This window comes from Capricornis sumatraensis, chromosome 3, assembly GCF_032405125.1.
Source record: "Capricornis sumatraensis isolate serow.1 chromosome 3, serow.2, whole genome shotgun sequence".
In the NCBI taxonomy this organism is placed as follows: domain Eukaryota; kingdom Metazoa; phylum Chordata; class Mammalia; order Artiodactyla; family Bovidae; genus Capricornis; species Capricornis sumatraensis.
This window is the reverse complement of record NC_091071.1, coordinates 11052347-11079214: the sequence shown is the minus strand read 5'-3', so window position 1 is coordinate 11079214 and position 26868 is coordinate 11052347. Positions and strand designations below refer to the sequence as shown.

The window sequence follows — 26868 nt, the reverse complement described above, 5'->3', positions numbered from 1 at the left end:
ATGGCGCCTGTATGAGTCATGCATTTTCACCACTATTGATCTGTTTTGCGATGTCACAAAAATTTTGCCATTGGCTTCTCTTAGGTTTAGGATTTTGGAATGGCTGATGGTGACTTCACGGCTTCTTCAGCTTCTCAAATGTGACGATGCCAGAGATTATCTTGTACAGAGATTATACCTCCCAGCTTCCCTACTTGGAGAGAAACAAGCGTGGAAATGGAGCAGCAGAAGGTAGGCATATGGTCTAGGGCTGGAGAGACCTTGTCATGGATATACTTTCTCCCCAGACCAGGTTTTGGTCTTTGCACAAGGTCAGACTGGGTGAGATTTTTCTGAGTGGTATTTTAAGACATTCATCCTAAAGAGCATGCTGGAGATATGGGACAGGAGCAAGTGGCCATCAGCCTGATCTGATTTCACCTGCACTGGGTGGAACTGTTTAACCCCATCCACACACAGATTTTGGAGCTCCAGGTTGATAGCTAAGCTCACAAATTGCAAGTTGCCTGAAGGACTGGGGATGGGTGGGAACCTATTGCTGTGTGACATTGCCCCTTGGTATAGGTGGGCGTCTGAATGATTGGTCTCTCAGAAATCACCATTGCAAGAGTTTTTAAAACAATGTTGGCCCAGCCATTACTTGTATGAATGAGCTCTGAGTTACCAGGGCTGATGGCTTGTCCACAAGAAACAAGTGCAGAGATAGCTCAATTTCTCTTGTTTCTCCAATAAGAAAGAAAGGTTTGAAGGTCAGAATCAAAAGTTCAAGGCCCTGCTTTTAACAGGCATTCCAGTAACTGCTCTCAATTTATAACCAAATACTTATGCCTGGCAAAGAACCAGTTCATGGGAAAATGAGGCAGTACTTCCATCAACCTGAAGGAAGGTATGGGCAGCTGGAGGACAGGCGTCCTTGGTGAGGACCCCTTGTCTTATTTTGCAGTGCCTCTTCGAGGATCTAGAAGAGATCTAAGCAGCTGCTTCTGGAGAAATCTCTTAGAGATAGAAGCCGGCAGAGTTGAGACTGTGTACCCAGCTGGAGACCAGCTTCATGCTAGGTAATATATGACATGCATCTCTTTCAGGCCAAGTGAATTGAGCGGTGGGAAGACACACCAGGTAGACAGGTTTGGCCTGTGGACTGAACCAAGGTGAGGTGCTGGTCTGACTCAGAACTCCTGGACAGCCCGCTCTGCCTCTGTCATGGCTGAACTTCACCTTCTGGTGGGCAGATAGACACTGGACAAGGAAGCATGTGGGTGACAGTAATTCCAGACTGTCACAGGGAAAAGGAGAAACTGCAAGTGTGTTGTGATAGAGGGGAGGACGGGGGGTTGGGGCGGAGAGCACTAGGTAGGGGCCCGAAGGAAGCCCGTCAGCACAGAGTGAAACTTCACACAGATGCTCAAATAAGGGGTGGTTTCAGTGTTCCACTTGCCTTGGGCGTATGGAGACGGTTCTGCCCTTAATCCCCACCACCATGGATCTTTAGCTCTGACCTTGTGAAAAACACGTGCACGCATGTGGGTGTTGAGTCAGTTCCCCTAATGCTGAGAAGCCACAGCGGGTGTAGACCTGCTCCATCAAGCAGAAAGTGAGGAGAGTGACTGGATGTCAAGCAAAGCTTGAACCTGTTGGAGATTTGGGAAAAGCCCAAAGGAAGGGAGAGATGGGTCAGTGCTGCAGAGAGCGTGTTAGAATCACAGTCAGACACGTTGGCTTATATTTCAGTCCCATCACTTGCTGGCCCTTTACCCTTGGGCACCTCACAGTGCTTGCCCAAGCCTCAGTTCTTTTTGCTTTAAAACAAGCTCAGAGGGCTGTCTTCATTGTTTAGGGAGAGGACACGTGCAAAGCCCTTGGCACAGTGCCTGGCCTGTGGTAGCTGCCGATTGCATGTGTCCTCCCTGGCTTCCTCCCTCCCTCCCTTTCCTTCCTTCCTTCTGCCCTCCCTCTTTCCTTCCTTCCCTCCCTCCCTTTCTTCTTTCTGTCCTTCCCTTGCTCCCTCCTTCCTTCCTTCCTTCCTTCCTCCCCAGCCTGCCTAGGAAGCCCTCCTGTTTATCAGATGTAGTTGCTCTAAGCCTAGGAGACAAGACCCATTCTTCTCTCTGTTCTAAGTCCTGTTAGGGGGAAAAAAAAATCTGCTGGAGGTGGGGAAGCCTGGGTGATTTTGCTTGTGGTTGTCTCTGAAAGAGAAAAGGCATTCTTCTAATTCTGTTTTCTTTCTCCTTTAAAAACACACAGCACCATGCAGCTGGAATGAGCCCCTTCTTTGAGCTCCTCCTTTATCTTCCTCTGGCTTGGCTTTGGGCTGCCTTATTTGGGATCTCCACGGAGGGCAAGAGGAACAGCTCCTGGGGTGGGGGAGGAGGTCCTGGCAAAGCTGCTCCTGCTCTACGAGGCAGAGCTGGAGTGAGCGGTTCTTGGCCTGCCAGCTGCACGAACGAGTGTGCTTAGCTGTTTTTGGCAGCTCATTCCTGGTTTACTCGGCCCCAGCTGGGTCTCTTGATTTCAGCTAAGAAGTGCTGTTATGTCCTCATTTTGGAGGGAGGAGATACATTCATATCAGCAGAGTTTTTATTGAATACCTACTACGTGCTCAGCTCCACACAAAGCAAGCTCTGGGGAGGCTCTAGATGTGTGAAAGTCTTGAATTGTGTGTAGGAGGGAAGGTGGGCAGCTGTGAGGAGGTGGGGCTTTTCTAAATTGCTGGAAGACTGACTTAACCAAACACATACTGAGCATCTATTCCATGAATGAGATGTGGCTGTGGCTCCCAGGAGCTCTTGGTTGAGTGGGAAAGAGAGAGATAAGAAATCACAGTATAACAGGGCAGGTTGTATAACAGAAGCACAAAGAAGGCTCCGTGGGAAGACGCAGGAGGGACTGACAGAGTGAGACTGAAGGAGTCGCCTCTCCCCGGGGGTGGGGGATGAGATATCATGGAGGGAGAAGCAGGGGATTCCAGGGGAGGGGTTCAGAGGGGTCCAGGCAGAAGGTACATGCAGAGGACCCCAGGCAGGGGTGAGGGCCAAAAGAAGTACCTTGGTCAGATTTAAAAACACATACTTTGGTCCTGAAGTTCTGAAGTACCAAAGAGTAACATGAGACTTGGAGCCTTGCATTTTCTCATTTCGCATATATTTATCTTGTGCCCCGTATTATGCACCATATAGAACACAAAGACCCAGCCCCTTCTCTAAAGGACCATGTGGGTTAGAAACGCAGGAGCAGCTACAACTCAAACACTAGTGAAGTGTAGTAAGTGACAATCTAGGTAAAGGCACAGGGGCTCGAGTTAAGGAGATGAGAAATGTCACCTCAAAAACCTGCCAGCCAAGAATGGCTCAAGTAGGGCAGACAGAACGTTCCAGAATCAAAACTCCCTATGGGGCCCCCTGGAGCAGGTAGAACACTATGGACTCTGAATTTCCAGCTTGTTATAGAAGGAGAAAGAAAGTCCTGGAAGGGGAGGACCAGGAAGGGGGAATTGCTAGCAGGTGTCACACGGGGTTCAGTTTGTGAATTGATGAGAAAACAAGAACTAGGAAGAGATTGAGGTTGATGTGTTGAAGACGGTGGGAAGAACAGGATACAAGACTGAAGGCAGGAGGACAGGGTCGGACCTTGGTGAGCTGGATATACTAGACGGATTACTTTGCTGCCTTGTTGTTCAGTCACTCAGTCATATCCGACTTTGCGAACCTATGGACTGCAGCACGCCAGGCTTCCCTGTTTATCACTATCTCCCAGAGGTTGCTCAATCTCATGTCCATTGAGTCAGTGATGCCACTGAACCATCTCATCTTCTGTCATCCCCTTCTCCTGCCGCCTTCAATCTTTCCCAGCATCACAGTTTTTTCCAATGAGTCCCCTCTTCACATCAGGAGGCTAAAGTATTGGAGCTTCAGCATCAGTCCTTCCAGTGAGTATTCAGGATTCATTTCCTTTAGGATTGGCTAGTTTTATCTTCTTTCTGTCCAAAGGAGAAGACCAGTACTTTGCTGCCTTGGTTTCCCTGATAATAACAAGGGAATATGCCTGGGTCTCCAAGGCATGCTGCCTTTCTTCTTCCAGAGTCCACAGCAGATGTAAGAAGTTTGATCACAGCCTTTTTTTTCCTCCTTTGGGCTTAGTTATAGCTTCATTTCTCCCCAGCACCCCAGGCAGTCACCCTTCTCAGATGATGCCTATGCATGCAGTGAAACCAATCTGTGAGCCCTGGATTAGATAATCCAAAAGAGCGCTTTAATAACTGACATCTTAGGGTTCTGTAACTTTACCAACAGCTATGAACTTAGGAAGGGTCAGTATGTTCGCTCTGGAATCCCATTCCCCCTTCCTTCTCACTATGACTGGAAAGAGATGAAACATCCATCTGAATTTTAAACTTAGGTTCTAGCACAACACAGACCAAAAGCTTTAGGAATCTTTTGAGCTTTGACCTCATGTTTTATGAGTTTAGCACATTCATCTGCACAGAGAGAGCCAATGAATTGTTTATTTATGAAGCCTCTTGCACTCCCCACTGAAGATTGATTGAAATATTAACTGACATTTAATATTGTGTGAATTTAAGGTGTGCAGTGTGATGGCTTGATACATTTATGTGCTATAAAACATTTACCACAATAGGGTTGGTTAACAACTCTGTCATCTCGTATAACTATCACTTCTCTTTTGTGCTGAGAACGTTTAAGATTTACTCCCTTAGCAACTTTCAAGTATGTACTACAGTATTGTAACTATAGATATGCATCAGTACATTAGCGCCCCAAACTTGTATCTGTTATCAAGTTTATGCCCTGTGACAAACATCTCCCCATTTTACCCACCCCTCAGCCCCTGGCAACCACCATTCTATCCTGTTTCTATGGGTTAATTAAATTAATTAATCTTTATCTCTCTTTTTTTTTTTGGCTGGACTGCACAGCTTGTAAGATATTAGTTCCCTATCAGAGTCAACCCAGATCCCCTTCAGTGAAAGCACAGTCCTAACCACACCCAGTAGGTTCTTAGGAATTGTATCTCAGCAGCATCCTCCCTGTGAAGATGAGCAGGAAAGAGGAGGCACACATCACTGGGGGCATTTGTTGTTAACACCTTTGGAAAGAGGTCTTCTGCCAGATGTCTTTCCCAGCTTCCCTCTGTGGCCAAGGAATTTCTTATACATTTTGGATCATGTTACCTGTAAAAATCTTCAGTGGCTCCCCATTGCCTATGGGATGAATTCTAAATGCCTTTGCATGGCATTCACGGTCCTTCAGTGTCTGAAGCCCAACTGCCATACCAACCTTGCCTTCAGATTCCTTGTCATGGAGTCTGTGCTCCATGCCTGCACTCCATGCACCTGCTCTGCACGTCCAAGCCACTGAAAATGTCCAGGTTCAAGCCTCCTGACCTTGGCACATGCTGTGTCCTCTGCCTTGCTTGCCGTTCTTCCGCTCACCACCTGGAGAATTCTTAGTTTTAAGGACTTCTGATGTGTTGCCCCATTTAAGGTACCAGCCCTGACACCACTTGGGCAGACTCCCCCTAGAGCCGCAGTCCCCAATCTTTTTGGCACCTGGGACCAGTTTCATGGATGATAATTTCTCCATGGACCTGATGGGGAGGGTGGGAGATGGTTTCAGGATGATTCAAGCGCGGTAACATTTATTGTGCTAATGATAATCTATATTTGCAGCTACTCCCCAGAGCTAGCATCACTGCTTCAGCTCTACATTATATCATTAGGCATTAGGTTCTCATAAGGAGCGTGCAAACTAGATCCCTCCCTTGTGTTGGTCACAGTTGTGTTTGCGCTCCTGAAAGAATCTAATGCCGCTGCTGATCTGATCAGCTCAGGCAGTAATGTAAATACTGATGAAGCTTCACTGGCTCACCCACCGCTCACCTTCTGCTGTGAAGCCTGGTTCCTAATGGACCACAGACTGTACCAGTCCGTGGCCCAGGGATTGGGGACTGGCCTAGAGTGCTCCATGCAGTCTTTAGATGACTCTGTTGGAACATTGATCACACTACGTAATACTGTTACATAAATGTTTGTCTGTTTGGGAGTTCCTTGAGGCGACAAGGAGCAGTTCATATTTGTTTTGTCCCTCTCACCCAGCGCTCTACCTGGCACATAGTAGGTGCTCAACAAACCGACATTAAATGGCTAACCAGAGAGACAATTGTACTTTGTCTCTTTCCACTTACTGTGTGTGATTCAACTGCATAATTAGGAATTGGCAGCACTTTCAATTCTTCCCTCCCCACCTGGGCTTAAACCAACACTAAACAGTTTTATTTGTTTGACTGTTGTCCTTCCAGGCAGATGAAAGTGGCAATTCAACTCTTTCTTTCTTATCAAACCCTGCATGTGTCGGAGCATTTGAAGATGGCGTGTGTGGGAGCTCTGGCTCTCTGGTGCCTTCTCTCGATTTAATTAGTCTGACCTTCTGTGATAATCCCCCTCGGATGTCCCTGGCTCCCCCCTCTACTTCTGTATCATATTCAGGCTTCTGCCATCATCAGCAAAAGACCAACTGCTCAGCTCAGCCTGTAGCATAATTCACAGCTTGGCTCTCAAAAATGAACTTTTACTCTGATGGAGCTGCTCTTAGCATTAAAATTGGCCTGAGAGAACTAGGAAAGTTTATCTTGGAGCCAGCATGGGGCCCATCCCTCCAAGTCAAATATTTCTCTTCAAAACTAGAATGAGTTTTAGTGTGGCACTACCAATGGCTTCCTGAAATATTGGTATATCTTTAAACATTAACATTTAGTTACAGTGCTGAAGGCTTTCTGGAGAGTTTTTAAGTCTTTCCTAGCCCTCCTCGGAATAACATGGGCTTTCATACATGCTTTCCTTTCATTTCAGGGCATGGGGGAATGCACTGAAATAGCTCAATATGGGACTAATCAAACAGCTATTCATTTTCAGCCCATCCTTATAGGATTTCCCACATGAAGTACAGAGGCCACTTTAGAACAATCCAGAAAGTCAAAGTGGTACCCCTGGAGCTTCTGATCTTGAGGAGGCTGGAATTCCTGGGAGTTTAATGCTCTCCTTTCAAACCTCTAACCCAGGCAGTCAGCTAGAAAATTGTTACTTTCTCCATTTCCTATTTTGGAATAAAAATGTAGCAGTATATGAAGGAATAACTTCTTTCTCAGCAGTATTAAATAGAATGGGGCAGTTTGTAGCATGAGCTTATTCAGCATTGGCTGATGCATACCCTGGGCCAGGAAACATTCTATCCCCTGGATATACAGGGATGAGCGAGGCATGGCTACCGCCAATAAGAAATCCACCAGGTAGAAGAGAGGAACATACCAACGGAGAAGTATAACTGAGGCACATTAACAGGATATCTGGAACTCAGGGTGGGGAGTAGCTAGCTCTGCTGGGAAGAACTGGAGATGTTGCATAGAGGGTGGGCTACTTGAGCTGGGTATTGTAGGGTCATAGCGCTTTAGCTCTGCTGACTCAGACAGTAAAGAATGTGCCTCCAATGCAGGAGACCTGAGTTCCATCCCTGGGTCAGGAAGATCCTCTGGAGAAGGGAAAGGCTACTCACTCCAGTATTCTTGCCTGGAGAATTCCATGACAGTCTACAGTCCATGGAATTGCAAAGAGTTGGACACAACTGAGTGACTAACACACAGAACTTCTTCAGCTGCTTCAGATTGGAAGGGGCATTTGGACCATGCTGTGGCACCTAGGAGAGTGGGCATAAGTTTGGGGTGACTTGAACACAGGAAACACAGGAGTGAGACACTGGGTGCTGAGGCTGAAAGAGTCCTTGGGACCAGCCTATGCAAGTTTGTTTTCATTCAGTTCTTGGGAAATTGGATATATCCTGTTGGCACAGTGGCTATGATAAGATTTGAAGCAGAATAAAGGTATACTCAGATTAGAATTTTAAAAAGATAATAGAGGGTGGTTTGGCAGAGGAGGAATGGAAAGCAGTTAACAGCCCTATGATGATGGGTTCAGAGAAGAATTGATGAGGGCCTCAAGGAATTCAGTGGCAGCAGAGAGAGATGAGAGGGAGTTGTCTGTAGCTGCCAATTAAAATCAGCATGCAGTGGCTCAGAGGGTGACATTGGTGACAGCAGCCATCAAACACCATGGCTGGCTGCCGAGGAGCCTGTGAGTCATCAGAGAGGGATGTGGGAAAGCATGGTGTTACCATGATTCACCCTGATGTGGGGGGAGATGTTTCAGGGTCACAGGACCGCTAAGACTGTGTGGCAGAATACTTAACTGCTCCTTGAACATCATGTGCCCACCCACATTTCCCAGTTCCCTTGCAGTTGGGTTGAGCCATGCGACTAGTTCTTGCCCATGGGCTATAAGCAAAAGTGATCTATGCTGGTTCTGGCTGACCAGTAGCTAAGCTGTGTCTTAACTCTTTGAGACCCCATGCACTGCAGCACCCCAGGGTCCTCTGACCTCCACTATCTCCCAGAGTTTGCTCAAATTCATGTCCCTTGAGTCGGTGAGGCTATCTAACCATCCTGTCCTCTGCCACCCCCTTCTCCTTTTGCCTTCAGTCTTTCCCAGCATCAGAGTCTTTTCCAATGAATGGGCTCTTCCCTTGCTGGTTTTAGGTTGAAGCAATTAAGAGCTGGCTGTTCCCTTATCACAGTTTCCTGAAAGCCATGTCTTCCAGATGTGCAGCTATAAAATGCAAACCTTCTGGATCCATGAGTCACTGCTTAAAAGGAAACTGCTTTGGGGTGTTGCCAGATCCACAGTGAACTTTGCTTGAGTCAAAATAGATTTTGACTGCTTAAGCCATAGAGATGTTAGGGCTCTTTGTTACTGTAGCATAACCTAGCCTATCCTGACAAAGATGCTTTCCTTCTCTCTAAAGCTGTTGAGGCCGTGGGAGCCGAGATGAGGTCACTATCTATGACTGCAGGTTACTGTAGATCTTTTACCACAAACTGATGCATCAGAAAAGTGTTTGGAAGAAACCCCATGGCAGAGGTGTGCTTATCTGCCTCAGAACACTTTGGCTCCTCTTGGCTGAAAAATATGACAGTTTTCTCAAGCAGGCAGCCCCTTGGGAGGGAAAAAAAAAAAAGATTATATGGTGAAATGCCAGAATCCTTCACGATGCCAGAGAGATTGACAGCAATTCTTAGTACTCCTAGAGTATGTGTCATCCTGAGAAAGCATAAATGTATTACAAGCCTCGAGGGGCAGGATGAAAGCTTCTCCATCATCAATAGTATATGCCTCTTGTCAGGCCTGAGGCAGAGAAGGAGGCCCTGGTGGGAAGGGGATTTGTCATCATGTGCTGGAGGAGGAATGGCTAAAGAACCTGGGGATGTTGGGCTGGAGAAAGAGAATTGGCTGGGAGTTACGATATTGAATCTTTGGAAATTCAAGGGCTGTTATGTGAAAGAGAGAGCAGATTTGATCCTGGTAGCCCTTCAGGGCAGAGTTAGACCAATGGATGGATATTGCATGCAGATAGATTCCAGCTCAATAGGATAAACATGCTACAGCTGTTGCAAGGTGGATTATTAGGGTTGCCTCAGTGGGTAGTGAGTTCTCCACCATTGAAAGTACTTAATCATAGGCTGGAAAGACACCAGCTTGGCAGAGGGATTGCTGTGGTGAAAGGGAGGAGTGAACTAGGAGACAGTCCCCGGGCTGTGTGATCTTGGGCAAGTCAAGTGACCTTTCTGAACTGATTTATTTAATTATGAAAAATAAGAAGTCCTACTTCTCAGGATTATGGCAGGTATATGATGTGAAGTGTATTTACAGGCTGCTTTTGAAAAGTATCTTGATAATAATAACATCTCCATCAACCATCACAATAATGGGACCTCACATTTATTGGACACTTATTCTGTGCTAGGTACCATGCTTAGCACATGCCATCTCATTTGACACTTACAATGACTACATAAGCACTATTTTTAACCCATTTTACACATGAGAAAACAGAGAAATGGAGTGACTTGACCGCATTCACACAGCTGAAAAGTAGCAAAGTTGGGACTTCTATCCAGGTCTGTCTGGCTTTGGAGTCTAAACTCTTTAATCATTATACTTGTTATAACTCTTCAAGATCAAAACAGAAGATGCATATGTGGTTTGTATTACCAAGGACCAAGGTCTTATTTGAAAAGTCTCATTATTGAATGGACAGCTGGTCTTGATAAAACTAAATTTTCTTCTAATACTGTCATTGCGCTGCTAAGTCGCTTCGGTCATGTCCGACTCTGTGCGACCCCATAGATGGCAGCCCACCAGGCTCCACCGTCCCTGGGATTCTCCAGGCAAGAACACTGGAGTGGGTTGCCATTTCCTTCTCCAGTACATGAAAGTGAAAAGTGAAAGTGAAGTCACTCAGTTGTGTCTGACTCTTAGCGACCGCATGGACTGCAGCCCACCAGGCTCTTCCATCCATGGGATTTGCCAGGCAAGAGCACTGGAGTGGGCTGCCATCGCCTTCTCCAAATACTGTCATGGTGTGCATACTATTCAGTTGTGTTATGGCTGATGTTTTATAATGATATGTTACATTTATCTACTGCTATGTGATAAACTACGTGAAAACTTAGTGACTTAAAAGACAAGGATTATTTTATTATTATCTCTCATATTGCTGGAGGTTGGCTGGGCTCAGGTAGGTGGTTCTTGCTCAGGGTCTTCCCTGTGGACTCAGCTGGGGCTGTAGTCATCTCAAAGGCTCCCTCACGACATGTCTGTGTCCTGGAACACCCACATGTGACCTCTGCATGTGGCCTGGGCTTCCCCCCAGCATGAGGACTCAGTTTCAAGAGTTAGATTATTGGGACTTACCTGGTGGTCCAGTGGTTAAAACTTTGCCTTCTATTGCAGGAGGTGGTGGTTTGATCCCTGGTCAAGGAGCTAAGATCCTTTTTGGCCAAAAAACCAAAACATAAATCAGAGGCATTATTGTAACAAATTTAATAAAGACTTTAAAAGTGGTCCACATTAAAAAAAAAACTTAAAAAAAAAAGCATGTTAAGACAGCCATATGTCTTTTGATCTAGCCTTGGAAGTTGTAATACATTATTTATTCCATAGTCAGAAGTCCTCCCAGATTCAAGAGGAGAAACCACAGACCCCCACATCTCTGTGAGAGGAGCATTGAAGTCCTACTGTAAGAAGTGTGTGAAAGATAAGCATTATTATCAAGGCAATTTTTAGACAAAACAATTTGCCACAGGCTGATAGGCATTAATTCAGAAGCATGCTCTTGAGAGAGTAGTAAATAAAGAGTTTAGAAAGAAAGAACTGAGAATTTCCACTCTGTTTTCATTTTAAAGGAAACTATCTCAGTTGGTGTTTTCTATAATTTTTCTTAACTCAGATATTAGTCAACCCCTCATATAATTTTTTATCAGCTTAAACTTTGGCCTTCAACCAAGCCAGTGGTGGATATCTACCCTTCATGGAATAAACTGTTATGTATTTGTATATAAAAATGATCATCCATAGCTTATAACTTCAACATTTATAGTTATATCTTTTCCTGCTAGAAAGATTTTGCTGGAAATTATTTTATGAGCATTTGTTGAATAATTAAAAAAAATATTTATTTGGCTGTACCAAGTCTTAGTTGCAGACATGGGATCTTCAGTTGTTGTGGCATGTGGGATCTTTCATTGCAGCATGCAGGATCTAGTTCCCTGACCAGGGATTGAACCCAGGCCCCTGCATTGGGAGCATGGAGTCTTACCACTGGACCAACCAGGGAAGTCCCTGTTGTCTGATTTCTTTCTTTCTTTCTTTCTTTTTTCTTAAGTTTCCTTATTTTGATATTGAAGAATGGGAGGAAGGATGTGATGATACCAGTCATGATAATATTTGGTGGAAAGGAGAAATGTGAAGAAAAAGACTAAGAGACTGTGGCAAGTTCACATGCTATTTGGAAAATCAGCAGTGTCTCCTTTGAATGGTATACAAGCACCAAAAGAGCCCTGGATTCTCTTTGAAGTGTATTCTGAGGAAAATATGTTCAGGGGCCAAAGATGTAGCATCACCTTTGGTTCATGCTCTTGATGGAAAGAATTCCCGTCACAGGAACCAAGATGAGGACTTGGGGAATCATGTCGTCTGCAGTTGAAGTTTGATGACTGGGCTTTTAAGTCTCTGCCAGGCTATGTGCGGCAGAGAGAAAGAAAGAAATAAAAACATAACTGCAGGTGTGAGATGTTACCTGGGCCCTTAAGATTGTTCTCTGTGGCTTCCCGAGGCTCCGTCTTGCCCTAGTTTCTGACACTGCGCATGCTCCTTCTTCCGGGGCTGTACTCACCAAACCATCTTTGAGCTGCTAATGGCTTCTCCTTGTTGTCTGTCAAATCCCTTAGAATCCATGTGGGTGAGTGCCTCGTAAGCACTTTGATCTGCAAACCAGTGCTTTTCAGAGTTCATGTCAGTGAATGGGGCATCGAGGAAGGCTTGATGAACTCTGTGTCATGCACTGGAGTGGGACTAGGAATTTAGAGAGGAACAAACAAGGCAGATGAAAGGGCAGGTGGGAGAAGTGATTGCAGGCTACATGGGATGTCACTCTGTCCACCTAAAGAGTGACTATGTCTTACAGTATATGAAAAAAAGGTGAAAGTCTTAGTCACTCAGTCTAATCTGACTCTTTGTGATCCCATGGACTGTAGCCTGTCAGGCTTCTCTGTCCGTGGAATTCCCCAGGCAAGAATACTGGAACGGGTAGTCATTCCCTTCTCCAGGGGCTCTTCCTGACCCAGGGATCGAACCTGGGTCTCCTGCATTGCAGGCAGATTCTTTACCGTCTAACGCTATATGCATATATAAAGCAGATAGAACTCTGGTAAGCCAGAATGGTTGTGAGTCTCTCACTTGCCCAGCAGTGAGACCTAAATAGAGGGAGAGAGAAAAGGAGACTGGTCGAAATGAATACTTGAAACGAATAATTATTTTAGGACTTCTCTGGTGGTCCACTGGTTAAGAATTTGCTTGCCAATGCAAGAGACACAGGTTCAATCTCTGGTCAGGGAAGAGCCCACATGCAATGGAGCAGCTAAGCCTGTGCACCGCAACTGCTGAGCCCATAGCCTGCAACTGCTGAGCCTGTGCTCTAGAGCCTGTGGTGTGCACCAGGGGAAGCCACAGAAATGAGAAGCTGGTACAGCTCAACTAGAGAGTAGCTCCATGCATGCTGCAGCAAGAGAAAGCCCTGAGGGCAGTGACGAAGACCCAGGACAGCCGGGGGGGGGGGGGGAATATATATATATATATATATATATATATATATATATATATATATATAAATTACTATTTTAGGTTTTAGACTAAAGAAATTTGAATTTATAAAACATACATGATATATACTATATATATCAGTCGTATGTATGTCATATATGTTGATATATACAACTTGAAGACACACATATACCTACACACAGAAATAAATAAATGCAGGTTTTTTTGGTTTGTTTCTTTGGGCAGAGAGGGTGTTATTTGCATTATCTTGCATAGAAATGTTTTGCTTCAGCAGAGAATCCCCAGAGATTGGCCAGCCCTCCTCCCTCCTTCTCTAACTCCCTTCTTCCCTTCCTCTCTCTCTCTGCCTTCCTTTTTAATCTTATTATGGAAAATTTCAAGCAAACACAAAGTTAGAGATAGTGCTATAATGATCCTTGACAAAGAGTCCCTTTAAATGCCTCTTCTTTGGAACATTTACAATACGGTTCAATTTACAAAAAAGAATTGCCTGGGAAGTTTAGCAAGGTTCATCTTTGTGTAAAGTGAAGAGTAAATATATTTTATGAAATTATTCTCAGGAGATATGTACACATGATAAAACTGTAGAGATTGTGTCCTGACCTAGTATAAATCACTAAATCCAGGAGAATTGCAGTATCAGAAAGGCTCTTTCTCCACTGGTATGTTCTTTTAAAATTCAGCCTCATGAGAATATAAGTCTGAAAAGAAACACTGAAAATATTTGTTTAGGCCAGTGCTTCTGGCCAGTTTGTTATAATGCATGACATATGATGCAACTGGCCAATTATTTCAGTGAAATATTCAAGCTGATAGTTTTTGTTTCCCAGCAAATTGACCAGTGGTTTGACAGAATCAACCTTTTAAAGGATGATTCAGGCAGCACTTTTACTGCAATGCTATATGGCTCAATAGGAGGAAGGAAGGCATATTTGAAGCTGGAAGGGGCTCCAAATACGGGCTTTATGGTCATCCAGGGGGCAGGGTGGATTGAGCAAGAGAACCTGGCCTTTGGGTTACCACTGTTGGGTCCCAAAGCTAGAACTGAATTCCTAGAGTTGACAGATCATAGCCAAGAGGTGGGCTTCCCTGGTGGCTCAGGGGTAAAAAAATCCACCTGCAATATGGGAGACTTGGCTTCGATCCCTGGGTTGGGAAGATCCCCTGGAGGAGGGCATGGCAACCCACTCTAGTATTCTTGCCTGGAGAATCCCTATGGACTGAGGAGCCTGGTGGCCTGTCCAGGTTGTCACAAAGAGTTGGAGAAGACCAAAGGACTAACACAGCACAGCCAAGAGGTGGACTTGACTCATGTTGAAAAGTTGAGTGTTAAAGAAGGCTGGTTTCTGAGGGGCACCTGGGAGGTGAGGAAGGGAAAGGGCCAAGGAGAAGCATCTCAAAAACGAGAATGGTTCAGGATGGAGTCTGTGATCCAGGTGAAGGTGTCAGACATCTGTTCCTGCGGGCTTGTTCCTGTGGCAGGCTGGGACCTCTGCAAATGCTGAGCCATGATGAAACACTGTCCCTTGTCACCTGCACAGAACCGTCTTGGGTGCACAGAGTGTGACTCTCACTACTGCACATTACAGATCCTCAGGGAGCTTTTTACACATTTCCACACCTTCCAAATAAGTTGTACTTCAAACGAATTAGGAGCTTTGTAGATGAGACCTAGGCACGATCATTTCTAAAAGTGTCCCAGGTGACTCCAAGGTGCAGCCAGGTGAGAAGCAGCGGCCTAGAGCAGAAGACAAGGCCCAAGGCCCCAGGGTCCCGTCTGCCACTCGCGCTTGTAGGTTATGTGCTCATGGACACGTCACCTGACTTCTCTGAGCTTCAGCTCTTCAGCCTGAACTTGGACAGGTTGGACTAATGATCTCACTGATAGTTAAAAAAAAAAACTCCATGATTCTTTGAGGGCTAGGGTCTGTGTCCCCTCCCCTTCAACATGGATTTTGTGACTTCCTGCCCAGTAGAGTATGGTGGAATTGAAATGGTGCCAGTTTCAGGGTCTTGGTCTTAAAAAGCAGACAGCTCTACTTTCTCTCCTAGCCATCATGCTGATAGGAAGCCCAGGCTGCATGGAAAGGCTGCGTGTAGGTGCTGAGAGACTCATCTGAGGTCCCAGAGGATCTCAAGCATTACCTGTCAGACGTGAAGATGCCTTCAGATGATATTGATCCCCAGCTGTTGATCACTCTTAGCTTCAGATCTCTTTAGCTGATGACCCAGAGAGACTTTGTGGCTAGAGACACGCTGTCCATGCCCCCTCCCCGCCTGCACTGCCCCACTGCCCTGCCCCCTGCGATTTCCTGTGCAAATTCCTGACTCACATAATAAAATGGATGTTTTACTTTGTGAAGCTTGGGGTGTTTGTTGTATAGTAATGACAGCTAGAACAATTAACATTACCATTTAGGCAATGTTGGAGATTGATAGTACAGCCAAATGTTTAAGGAGATGGATTCTGGAGGCAGACTGGGTTCTAATCCTGGCTCTCCCTTTCTCACACTATGTAAATTAGGGTAAATTACTTACCTTTTCTATGTCTCTATTTTCTCATCTGAAATGGAATACTAATAGTAGCTACCTCATTGTGTTGTCGTGACCATTAAATAACTCAATATATTAAAAAAGTAAGTCCCAGAGTGTAATACAAGTATTAGTCCCAGAGTGTAAGTACAAGTATTTACAAAGATTATAATGATGATGGTGATAAAGGGTGATAAAGGGCCACTACATGTTTATCTGCAGTTTGTAAAATTCTGGGATGGGCAGGGTAGGTTGCATAAGCTGGGTGTGACCTGCCTTTGCCCAGCACACTTCCCATGTTTCTAAGTACATCCAGGGACACACATTGTTCTTAGCTATTTCAGCAGGTGTTCAAAGGCACCTTGGAATTGTGTGTCATGTCTCTGGACCTGTCACTGTCACATTGCTCAGAAATTGGATTCTGCAGAGTGGAAACATGTGGCTTGTTGGCAAGGCAACTGGTTCAGAGCAGGGACATTTCCAGGCTGAGAGAGCTCGCCTTTGTCAATTGGGTTACAGCCCTCATAAAAATCTGTTTGTTTGTGTTCTTTTCTGGATGCTCAGAGGTGTCAGGCCACCTTGAGTGGTGAGGGGAAGATACTGTCTTCGCATGGGTGGCTCCAGCTGTACCTCTTTGTACATCCTGGCTGCTAAACCAAACCCTGGACCTCCCAAGTGTGCAGAGTACCTGGGCCGGTGATGGGGGATAAGATCTAGATCTCCAGTGGGGAGGGCTTGCATTTCTAAGTACATCTGCCTTTTCTATTTTTGCTTCCAGGTAGATGGCGAGTTTGGGGCTCCTGTGCTCCTGCATATGGTGTCATCAATTTCCATTTAAAAACCAGAAGGGTAGCCTTCTAAAATACTGAGTTTTGGAGGTGACAAATAGAAATTTATGGCACGAGGGTTAACTGCTGAACTAGGGTCTGTCAGCAATGCCATTATGAATGAAATGAAAGGATATGAAAGTTGAAAAAAATTTAGGTGCTCAGGGTGGCATGGTGAGACTTGGTAGCTGATGACAAATTCTCGGTTTAAATGCTGGCTCTGGGATTTCTCTGATGGTCCAGTGGTTAAGACTCTGTGCTTCCAACGCAGGGGTCGCAGGTTCGATCTCTGGTCGGGGAACTAAGATCCCATATGCTGAGGGAGGCGACCCTACCCCCAAAATACTGGCTGTGCCATTCATGGCCCATGTGATCTTGAGCCCCCCCTGATAATGTTAGAAAGGGAATACTGATGATGTCGTATCAGAGCACTTTGAAGGAAAAGCTTGATTGATAATGTGACTATACAGACTGGACTGGAGTATCTTCATAAAGGATCCCTCTGGTTGTCACGGTCACATAATGTTCTTTCCTTATTCATTCACTCACTCATTTCTTTATTCAACAAATATTTATGAAGCACCTCCTATCTGCCAGGCACTGTACCTGTTGCTGGGGATATAATTAATGAACAAAGCAAAAAGATTCCTGTATTTCTGAGTTTAATTCTAGTGGTTAGAAACACAGACAAATAATAAAATGTGGTATATTCAGTTCAGTTCAGTTGCTCAGTCGTGTCTGACTCTTTGAGACCCCATGAATCGCAGCACGCCAGGCCTCCCTGTCCATCACCAACTCCCAGAGTTTACCCAAACTCATGTCCATCAAGTTGGTGATGCCATCCAGCCATCTCATCCTCTGTTGTCCCCTTCTCCTGCCCCTAGTCCCTCCCAGCATCAGGGTCTTTTCCAGTGAGTCCACTCTTCGCATGAGGTGGCCAAAGTATTGGAGTTTCAGCTTCAGCATCAGTCCTTCCAAAGAACACCCAGGACTGATCTCCTTTAGGATGGACTGGTTGGATCTCCTTGCAGTCCAAGGGACTCTCAAGAGTCTTCTCCAACACCACAGTTCAAAAGCTTAGACCACGATAAATGCTATGTAGGTAAAAAAGCAGATGAGGGAGGGACTCATGAAGTGGGGAAGCATTTCGGTTTTACATCCCACATCAGGAACGGCCCCTTTTGAGAGGGTGACATTTGTGTAAAGATTTGGAAGAGGCAAGGAAGTGAGCCACAGAATTACCTGGGGGAAAAGCTTTCTAGGCAAAGCAGAAAGATGCGCAAATGCCCCCAGAGGCCATCTGATGTGTTTGAGAAACAGCAAAGAGGCCAGTGAGGCTGGAGTGGGGTGAGTGGGAGAGAGATGGCAAGGAGGGCATGCTGGTTTCAGAATCAGACCACGTAGGGCCTCATAGGTCATTCCAAGAACTTCGGCTTTTTCTCTGAAAAAGATGGGAAGCCTATGGAGCCTATGTATGTAGCCAAGGAGGGATATGATTCTACTTGGATGTGAAAGTGAAAGTTACTCAGTTGTGTCTGACTCTTTGTGACCCCATGGTCTGTATAGTTCTGGGAATTCTCCAGGCCAGAACACAGGAGTGGGTAGCCTTTCCCTTCTCCAGTGGATCTTCCTGACCCTAGAATTGAACCGGGGTCTCCTGCATTGCAGGCAGATTCTTTACCAACTGAGCTATCAGGGAACCTCTTAGTTTTTAAAAATGTAATTAAAACATTAAAACAGCTTTGCTGAGTTGTAACAGTAAACAGTACATATTTAAAATGTGCAATTTGAGAATTAAATTAAGGTGAAATAGATATAATGTAAAATCTATCATCTTAACCATTTTTATTTATTTTTATCATTTTTAAGTGTACAGTTCATTAATATTAAGACCATTCTCATTGTTGCGTGACCAGCCTCGCCATGCAAAATAAAAACTTTCTACCCATTAAGCAAAAACTGCATTCTCCTCTCCTCTTCAGCCCCTGGCAACCAGCATTCTACTTTCTGACGACTATAGGTGTCTCTTAGCTGTGGAATAATGCAGTATTTTGTCTATTTGTGATGGGCTTATTTCATTTACCAAGATTCATTCATGTTGTAGTACTCTCCTGAAGAGAACAGTTAATTTTGATGAAAACCAATTTATTAGTTCTTTGATGGGCTTGTTCTTTAAGGTTGTCTTCCAACTTTGATTTTAAGAGGATTCCTCTGGCTGCTGTGTTGAGAAGACAGTGAATGGTAGGCAAAGGTGGAAGTGGGGAGACCAGTTAAGAGGCTGCAACAAGAAGACCAATAAAAGATGATGATGGTTTGAACTGGGCAGGGGTGATGAGAAGAGGAGGAATTTGGGCATGTCTTTTAAAACTTTGAATTAATTCATTTATTTTTGGCTGCATTCGGTCTTTGCTGCTTCACATTGGCTTTCTCCAGTTGCGGTGCAGATGTTTCTTATTGTGGCAGCTTCCCTTGTTGCTGAGCATGGGCTCTACAGCGCAGGCTCAGTGGTTGTGGCTCTTGGGCTGAGTTGCTCCCTGGCCGGTGGGATCTTCCCAGACCAGGGATCGAACCCATGTCTCCTGCATTGGCAGGCAGATTCTTTACCACCGAGCCACCAGGGAAGCCTGGGTAATGTCTAAAAGACACGAAAGCCCTTGGGATCTTCTGATGGATTGGGTGTGAGATATGAAAGAGAGGATGTAGTGAGGCTCCAGCTGAGGACTTGAGAGGTTGGTATTGCTGTTACCTGAGACAGGAAGGGTGTGGGCAGAGCAGGTGAGGGCGAAGACTTGGAGCTTGGTGTCTGACGTATTAAACTTGGGATGCCTGTTAATGTTAATTTGAGATCCCAAATAGGAGGGAGTTTGGACCTGAGTCTGAGCTCAGTGTGATTCAGGCTCTGGTCGTGCTGGGTTCTGTGTCATCCCCTGACATTTCTCTTCTGAATTCATATCCTTTGCTGAACTTGTCACTTCCTTTATTGGAGCTCAAATACCAACTGCCTAAGTTCTGACTCATGTAGGCAGTTGCTCATGATTCAAGCTTGAGACCTCAGCCTGGATCAACTTCATTTCTGTGCCTCATCTATACCGATGCCCACTTGTCCTTCACAAGCCTGTCACAGTGCAGGCACCGAGACTGGAGTTGCTTTCTCCCTATGCCCTTGTAGTGGAGATTTTTCAGGCCTTGCTGACTTTTGGGAGGGAAAGCCAAGGAATCCTGTAACGTCTCCCCTTGTTACTCTGAAGGCCTGTCTCTTCCATGGTTTGAGTTGTTCCCAGTTTGTAGGTTTAAAAACCCTGGGGAGCTAACACCTGCTAAGTCTTTGCTGAACACAGATGGTGTAGATTCTAATCACATGACCAAAGGGAGAAGTAACCATGCTTTCCTTGGTTCTGCAGATGAACTTCTTCACCGCAGAGCGTCTCACCTGAAATGTTGCTGTTCATTGGGAGCAGACCTGGATCTATTTACCGACTACCTGGAGATTTGCTTGAGAAGCTTCTGAGTCTCAGTTTTAAGATGGAGGGAAAAAGAAAAGGAGTGATCTCTAAGGAAGACTGAGCAACAAGCTCTGGAATATTATTGCCGCACTGTGCTTTGTCCCTCCGTTATGTCTGTTTGCAACACCATGGGCTATAGCCCATCAGGCTCCTCTGTCCATGGGATTCTCCAGGCAAGAATACTGGAGTGGGTTGCCATTTCCTTTCTCCAGAGGATCTTTCCATCCCAGGGGCTGAACCCAGGTCTCCCGCATTGCAGGCGGATTCTTTACCGTCTGAGCCATCAGGGAAGCCCAAGAGTACTGGAGTGGGTAGCCTATCCCTTCTCCAGGCAAACTTCCCCACACAGGAATCGAACCAGGATCTCCTGCATTGCAGGTGGATTCTTTTCCCAGCTGAGCTACCAGGGGGGAAGCCCAGTATATTATTGAGGCCAATAAATGCCTTCTCGGTTCCTTGGGCAAGTGAAATAGCGCCCTCCACTGGCCGGTTCCCCACAACACAAGATGTCTCCAGGGAGCGCGTATGCTGAATTTATTTTTAAATTTTTTTTAAAAATATAAACTTATTTTAATTGGAGGTTAATTACTTTACAATATTGTATTGGTTTTGCCATACATCAACAGGAATCCGCCACAGGTTTACATGTGTTCCCCATCCTGAACCCCTCTCCCTCCTCTTTCCCCCCTCCCTGTACTATCTTCTCTGGGTTGTCTCAGTGCACCAGCCCCAAGCATCCAGTATCATGCATCAAACCTGGACTGGTCATTCATTTCATATATGATATACATGTTTCAATGCCATTCTCCCAAATCATCCCACCCTCTCCCTCTCCCACAGAGTCCAAAAGACTGTTCTATATACATCTGTGTCTCTTTTGCTGTCTCTCATACAGGGTTATTGTTACCATCTTTCTAAATTCCATATATATGCGTTAGTATACTGTATTGAGTTTATTATTTCAAAGTATCCCAGAAGCAGTGATCCCAGATTTAATATGAGGCTTCCCCAGAGAAACCAGTCCCTTTTAGGAGAACTTTGCATATTCTAATTGTGTTTCCCCCCAGATTTCTACTTACTGTACTAAAGCCAAATTAATTCCAGAAAGGGAGAAGGTTCTTTTGCTCTCGCCTTACTCATGCAGCATACATTTTCATTATTCCTTCCTCTTTCTGGTCCTCATCGACTTGCAGACATGTTTATATTGCTGAAGGTATATTGAATTGATAAAACTTTGTATGATCACTATTCTTAAAACACAGAGTGCTGCTGTGAACCATACCCTCTGCTAAGAGCTGACGGCCACTTAAAAGTTTCACTGGATTCTCATAACCACTATTTAGGTATTCTGATTAGTCTTGTTTTCTAGATGAGGAAGCTGAGGCTCAGAGCAGATATTCACAACCACCTATTTTAACATCAAGAAAGTCTGGAATTTGGTAGCAGGTGTTTGAGAGCCACAAAATTTGTGAGATTTTTGTGCAAATCACTTAAATGTTTCTGAGTCTTGGATAGTGATTCCTTGCTACATCCTGGGATCATTGAGAACTGAAAGGAGTTGTATATGTGAAGGTGCTTGATAAACTGTAGGCTTTATTATAGTTCTAAACAATAATTTATATCCCTTCATTAATAATCTTCCTGTTGTTGGATTTAAATGGCCTTTTATTTATTTGTTTTAGTTGCTAGACATAACATTGCAGTGACTATCTCATATAGTTTTATTTTTTTTTTTTGTCACGTGGCACATGGATATTAGCCCCCTAACCAGGGGTGGAACCTATGTCCCCTGCCTTGGAAGCATGGAGTTTTAACCACTGGACTCCTAGGGAAGTCCCCTGTATAGTTGTAATTTTTATTCTTTGAAAGTTCCTTAGGATAAAGGGATATTATGGAATTTTAAGATGGTTCGTGATATGTACTGCCCAGAGGTGATACCAATTTATATGAATACCCACAGTGTGTGCGGCGACTGCTTTACCACAGTGTTGTAATTTGGATAGTTTCTGAAGTTCCTCTAAGGATATGAGTGTAAGACACATTGTTGGAGAGGGCATTTCTTTGATTACAAAGTGGGAATTTTTCCCACATGCGTGTTTACTAGCAGTATCTCTGTTTTTATGAATTGTCTTATCCACTTCTCTGCTAGTTTATTGGGGACTTCATGTTTTGGTATCAATATGTATAAGCAAGCATATTGATAATAATAAGCACAACATAGGCACGAAGATTTGCTGCAAAGATTTTCTCTAGTATTTGCCGTTTGATTTTAGTTATACTAGTTCTGTCCAATGGTCGTTTATTTCTATAATGTACAAAGTGACCGTCTATCATAATTTCTTTCAACATAACTTATAAAGTGGTCATCCCCTGTGCTCTCTTCAGCAGGACATCTACTAAAATGGGAACTGCACAGAGAAGAGTAGAGTGGCCCCCGTGCAAGGATGAATTCATAAAGTATTTTATATTTTTTGTGGCAAAGATTCAGACATGACTTAGAGGCTGAACAACAACAACAAATGGCATAAGAATTAAATCTCAGTGAGGCTGTTACCAAAAAACCCTACCAAAAACCCAACATGTTTTTCCCTCTAAAGCATTATGGTAGAACAAGCTTCCTAGGGAGAATTTTGTTTAAGCTTTTCATATCCATATTTACCTATGATGTGTGATTGTGTGCTCAGTTGAACTCTGCGACCCCCATGGACTGTAGCCCTGCTAGGCTCCTTTGTCCATAGGATTTCCCAGGCCAGAATACTGGAGTGGGTTGCCATTTGCTTCTCGAGCCAGGGATTGAACCTGTGTCTCTTGCATTGGCAGACAGATTCTTTACCACTGAGCCACCAGGGAAGCCCCTCACTTGTGATATGTGCTTATAATTTTCTTTTTGTGTGTTTTATTATTATCAGAGTTTAGGAAGAAGATCATGCTTGCTTAATGGACATTAACATAGTCTTACCTCTTTTGGCATTCTGGATGTTTTATACAACATCGAAACCATCTGTTTCTTAAAAGAATGAAAATTGTTCTGGTGGAAACATTGGGACAAGCTGCATTTTTTGGTTGTTATCAAATAATTTCTTCAATTTCTTCCTTATTATTCTGTTCTGATTTATATTTCTCAAGTTATTTTTAGTAATCTATATCTTTCTAGAAATTATTCATTTTATGGAACATTTCAGCTTATTTGCCTACAAGTGTGCATAACATTCTCTTTGGGTTTAGAGAAAAAAAATCTATTTTCTGTATTTTGTCCTATCTCCTTTCTCATTTCTAATTAAAAATGTTCCCCTTAATTATATTTGTCAGAGGTTTGTTTATTTTAGTAGTCTTATCAAAAAGCCAACATTTGAACTAATTTATCATTCTACAGCTTTATGTTTTACAATGTATTTATTTCAGCTTTTATCTTCATCTATTGCCTCTTTTGAAATTACTTTCCCCTGTAATTTTTAAATTGAAGGCTCTGTTAATATCAGTTTGGATAATCCCAGCCTGAATAGGATTCTGAAGCCCAAAATAAGTTACGGGGAGAGAAAATCGTGTATTATCAGTATGTGTTTATCAATCAGGGATCCGCAAGAAGTGAAGAGCCTGCACCAGTGATTTCTATAGCGGGAATCCATTCGGGAACTAGTTAGGAGGTGCTGAAAGCACTGAAAACCCAAGTGGGCTGGTGAGATGACATAGAGATGAGCAACAGCAGCAAGCTGCTCCTCCCCGCCCACACACAGCTGGAGGGACTGAAGAAATAGGAGGGAATGTTCCCAGACCTGAGGGAACCAGCAGCACAGATCTGCTGAAAAGCCCCAGAAGGCAGAACTGGGGTCCGGGGTGGACTAGAAAAGTGAAGAGGACAACCTGAAGTTTACTGTCCTCCTCTTCCCAGTCTCCGCCTGGGTGCCTCTCTTTGCCAGAAATGAACAGGAAGCCAGCTGGCAAAGGGAGCCTGAGAAATGTAGTTTGTCAGAGTCAGACTGAACCGGGAAGGGCAGCCGATGGACCCAGGAGTGGACGGTGACCAGCACAGACACCTTCTGTTCAGTGCACGTGAGGTCAGACGGGTTTGTGATGTCAGCACCAGGGTGGTGTCATATCTTTGCAAGGTCTTGTGAGACTCAGCTTCTATACCCCTTTCTCATGCTCCCTGTCTCTCCTCTTGCTTTTGATCACTGAGCCCATATTAAAAAGTTAAGGCTACTTCTGTCCCGGCTCTTTCCCTAGTCTGGTCTCTCTCCTTTGGCCACCTTACTACTTACAGCCTTGATTCTAACCTGGACCTGCGTGCAGGGGTACTCACCCAGCTCTTTATCTCCGTTTGTGATTTCGCTGCTCAACTCTGGACCTGGGCTTCTAGCTGCCTGTTGGAGGAGGGAAATGGCAACCCATTCCAGTATTCTTGCCTGGAGAATTCGTGGGATAGAGGAGCCTGGTGGGCTACCGTCCCCAGGGAAACAGAGCCTACACGACTGCACGACTAACACACACACACACACTCAGTCACACACGGTGGGCATTATGGATGCCTCCAAATCCTTATAAATGGCATTTATTATGTTCTCCTCCCCCCAGGTCTCTTCTGTCCCCTGCATTCCTCTCTCAGCTGATAGCACCTCCTCCATCCTGGCATCAGAGTTGGCCAGCTGGGAGTAACCCCTTAAGCCTTCCTTCTCTCTCCCATCCCAAACAGGCCTTCACACGTGTGCTCCGTCGTGCGCCCTGAGATTGCTATTTCTTTCCTCTTACCTCGTTGCACCTGTACCAGCTCTGGCCTCATTATTTCTCCTCTGGCTCCTTCCAGTTGCTGTCCCTTTCTCTATTCTCCTCCTGCTCCACTCCATTCTTCATATTAATGTGAAAATGATGGTTTTGGGAGTACAGACTGGCTGCGTTACTCAAGCTGTAAACTCCGGAAGGGCCTCCAGTTGTGCGAGATTGGCTGCAGGTGTCTTTGCTCTGGGATTGGCTCCTGCCTCCTTGGCCCACCGTCTTTTACCGTTTTTCATCACTGCTGTCTGGACTATTCGGAGAAGGCAATGGCAACACACTCTGGTACTCTTGCCTGGAAAATCCTATGGACGGAGGAGCCTGGTAGGCTGCAGTCCAGAGGGTCGCAGAGAGTCAGACACGACTGAGCGACTTCACTTTCACTTTTCACTTTCATGCTTTGGAGAAGGAAATGGCAATTTACTCCAGTGTTCTTGCCTGGAGAATCCCGGGGACGGCGGAGCCTGGTGGGCTGCCATCTCTGGGGTCGCACAGAGTTGAACATGACTGAAGTGACTTAGCAGCAGCAGCAGCAGTCTGGACTATTCTATGTCCTTGAATTCTATGCCTTGAATCTTAACTCAGTTTCAAATTCCAGCTTTGGGTAGCCTTTCCTGTTGGGCACCCCCCCCTCTCCTTGCAACAGAGTCAGTCACCCCTTCCTCTGTGTTTCCCAGCACTTTGCTAATATCTCTCCTGTTAAATCTATTCAATAAACTGAGTTTCGCAAGAGGAAAGCCTGAGTTCTGTTCATCTTTGTTTTCCCAGTTCCTAGAAATTTCCTAGAAATGCTCAATGCACATACATATGTACACACATAAATAAGTACAATTAAGAATTATTTAACAAACACTTGCATAATGTTTACAACCAGGCATTGTTCTGAACACTGTAACAAGTTAAAACCTTTTAATGCTTATAACCACCAGAAGACTTAGAGGCTGTTATAGGTACCACTTGCCAGATGAAGAAACAAGCACAGATTGGGTCAAGCAGCTCGAAGCCACACAGGGAGTGAGTGGCCGAGCTGGGGTTTGGATTCTGGCGGTCTGGCTGCTGACTCTGGCTCTCTATCCTGGTCTCTACTGCGCCTCAGCAGTGTTAGCTGTATGAAGAGGATGTGCCAAGGGGCTGCCTGATGGGCAAACCAGTCTGCTCTACATGGTAGAGATCCCAGTGGTTCTGGGTGTGGCCATTTCTTCATCCTAGTGCGTGTGCTCAGTTGCTTCAGTCGTGTCCGACTCTTCGCAAGCCTTTGGACTGTAGCCCGCCAGGCTCCTCTGTCCATGGGATTCTCCAGGCAAGAATGCTGGAGTGGGTTGCTGTGTCCTCCTCCAGAGGATCTTCCCCACCCAGGGGTTGAACCACATCTCTTAGGTCTCCTGTGTTGGCAGGTGGGTTCTTCACCACTAGCGCCACCTGCGAAGCCCTCGTTATTTTAGGGAATCCCCCAAAGCCATGGATAGTGGGTTCAGGGCAGGGTAACTTCTCTGCAGGCTCAGAGGTCTGCTTAAAGTTTTTCTCTCTCTAGCTGGAGAGGCCCTGGGCTAATGATCTGAAGGAGCCCATATCTTTTGAGAGCCAGGTACCTCAGCTGGCCCAGGAGGCCTAAGGCTCAGGTTACTGTTGGGGTTTTTAATCTTGAATAAATCAGACTATTTCTTAAAATATTTTGGAGACCTTTTAGAAGCTAATACCTGACTGTATTCTCCCCAGGATAGCATAGGTCCTGCCCAGAGAAAAGTTGGTTTAACTAGAGATTTATATGTCAGTTCCAATTCTGAAGCTTGTTTCCACTTCTGTTTGGGTCCTCAATGCAGAGGATTTCTAGAGTTCTCCCTCTGAAAGGATCCTAGTACTTACAGCATCTTTATTGTGTGTCCAGCACCACCCTGTCTACTGTGAAGATGTGAGAGAGGTATAAATTGGCATATGGGGGGGGTGTCTCCTAGTATATATAGTTGGAGAGAAGAGTTCAGGCACATGCGAGAAGAAT

General features: G+C 45.0%; 1 non-coding gene and 1 pseudogene across 1 annotated transcript; both read left to right on the top strand.

The window, feature by feature from the left end:
• Positions 1–16830: 16830 nt before the first annotated feature.
• Positions 16831–16903, top strand: TRNAG-UCC (transfer RNA glycine (anticodon UCC)). Its single transcript has one exon. It is a non-coding gene; the product is annotated as a tRNA-Gly (tRNA).
• A 5576-nt stretch (positions 16904–22479) lies between these two features.
• LOC138077273 (U6 spliceosomal RNA) lies at positions 22480–22577 on the top strand (annotated as a pseudogene).
• The last annotated feature ends 4291 nt before the right edge of the window (positions 22578–26868 follow it).